The sequence below is a fragment of the Lactuca serriola genome, chromosome 4, assembly GCF_051521515.1.
Source record: "Lactuca serriola cultivar US96UC23 chromosome 4, Lser_US96UC23_V15, whole genome shotgun sequence".
NCBI lineage: Eukaryota > Viridiplantae > Streptophyta > Magnoliopsida > Asterales > Asteraceae > Lactuca > Lactuca serriola.
The window spans coordinates 285947766-285949945 of record NC_136411.1 but is presented as its reverse complement, the minus strand read 5'-3'; the positions used below and the strand labels follow the sequence as shown (position 1 = coordinate 285949945).

General features: G+C 39.1%; 1 non-coding gene across 1 annotated transcript; it reads left to right on the top strand.

Annotated features, from left to right (window-relative positions):
* Window positions 1-1223: 1223 nt before the first annotated feature.
* On the top strand, window positions 1224-1326 carry LOC145049063 (small nucleolar RNA R71). The gene has a single exon (XR_013683181.1). It is a non-coding gene; the product is annotated as a small nucleolar RNA R71 (small nucleolar RNA).
* The last annotated feature ends 854 nt before the right edge of the window (window positions 1327-2180 follow it).

Here is a 2180-nt window from a genome sequence, read left to right as displayed (position 1 = left end):
TTCTTATGGACTCACGTCGTGAGTCTTAGGTAACTATCCCAACACTACTTTGAACTCTGCTCATTTAAAATAACCTCAGAATTCTTCTTCAATTGTTGACGAGTGTCTATCAAATCTTGTAAGAACTTCACATACTCGGGAATTTTAGCTAATGAATCGAAAAAAAGAGTATTTATAGGAATACCCTTTACGCGCTTTATGAATTCCAAATGCTCTATTTCCAGTGGACTAACATTAGCTCGGGACGGAAACGGTAAAGGTGGACGATAAGTCGGAACTTTTTTTGAAGTTTTCTGCTCAGACTGATCCCACGTCGTGAGCATAGCGGGCTCATGTCGTGAGTTCGGTATTTTAGCAGAATTTTGATTTTCGATCTTTAACTTCTTCGGTTCTTTTTCGGGCTGCCTTGGCTCCACTTCTAATGCTTCAAGGAACTTAGAGATGGCCTCTTCTTCAGTCTCAATCATCGTAACATGGGATTGAGTATTCTTTTCCAGAAATTGTGAGGATAATTTGTGGCTAGTTGACTAATTTGGACTTCGATATTATGGATCGATGCTTGACGATTTCTTAATGAAGCTTGCTAGTCAATCATCATTGTTTGCTGTTCTTTCATCATTTTCATGTGTTCCTTCAGCACTGCATCAGTATCATCGTGTCTCTTCTCGGAAGCTTCTGTAAATCGGCTCAACATGTTTTCAAAATCAACTTTCTTCTCAGCTGGTGGTTGCTCTTTTCGGTAGAAGCCTCGGCCTGTCTGCTTCTATTTTTCTTCTTTTTTCTTCTTGTATTCATCATGTGGCAGCCACTCCTTCTTTGGTTTTCTCCAATCTTCATCATATTTATCCCCACTCGAATGGCAAACTTGAGCCTTTTTATACCTATTATCATCTTAGTTGTAATCCTTAGTCAAGTGTGGACCATTACACCTTTCACATCCAAATCTTATAGCATGTATTGTTTGGTCCATTTTTGTCATCCTCCTCTCCATTGTATCAAGCATGGCCATTACAGCAGCCATATCTGCAGAATTTTCACCCCCGCTTCCTTTTAGTCCCTCGCTTCTTGGATTGTGATACTAAAGAGAATGCTTTGCAAATTCTTCCACTAACTCCTTAACCTCCCCCAAATTTTTCTTGGTAAGTGGTCCTTAGGAATCAAGGAGTTGCCTTGTCATGACATTAACACCATCATAAAATATTGACACTTCTTGTTGTATATTGAGGTCATTTTGAGGACAATTTCTCAACAATCCCTTATAACGCTCCCATGCCTCATAAAGTGACTCACCCGGAGGATGACAAAAATGATCTAAAAACTGTTCGCGCATTTGGTCCCAAGTAGTGATTGCACTGGTTGGTAGTGCCTTTAGCCAATCTTTAGCACCTCCTTTAAAAGTGATTGTCAGCATCCTTAGCAAGACTGTCTCTCTTGGAACATTTGGGATATTGAAATAATCTGCTATGTCATTTACTTCATCCAAATTCTTGTAAGCATCCTCATGATCCTTTCTAAAAAGTGGTACATCCCTAAGTGCAGCAAAGATGTGTCCTTTCAGTTCGAATGGGGCAGTTGCAGGAATTGCAGGTTGTATTAGGGTAGGACCATCATCATCTCTAATTCGCTTTTTGTAAGCTCCCATGGACATATCCGTAATATCCACCATTTAGTTATCAGACTTGTCTTAAGATTCACTTCTATGTAATGCAAATTCAGGCTCGGTATCGTATTCAGTATCTCTTGGGTCTGGATCTTGCTCAAAGCTTTCTATCTTGCTTTTGTCCTTTGATGATGTACTCGACTCTCCTACTTTCTTTCCCGACTTCCTTCCAAAGACTGATTTGAGGTCTTTGAAAGATGACTTTTTTATTGCTTCGCTCACTTCTGTGTTCTTATACGCCTTCTTGTGAAGGCTGACTCTAGATCTTCAAGTGGTGGCACCAAAGGTGTGTTAGAGCCTCTGGTCATGAACTTCTGCAAAATTAAAAAAAAAACCTAAAACTGAACTAAAACAAAATAAAGAAAACTGGAAATTACTGGATTCACGTTGTGAGCCAATACAGCTCACGTCGTGAATTCGGTACTAAAAAAAACTAAACTGAAATGTAACATTTTCCAGGTTTTTCACCACAAAAAGGATCGATTAATCTAAAGCAAATAAATCAATAATTAAATATGCC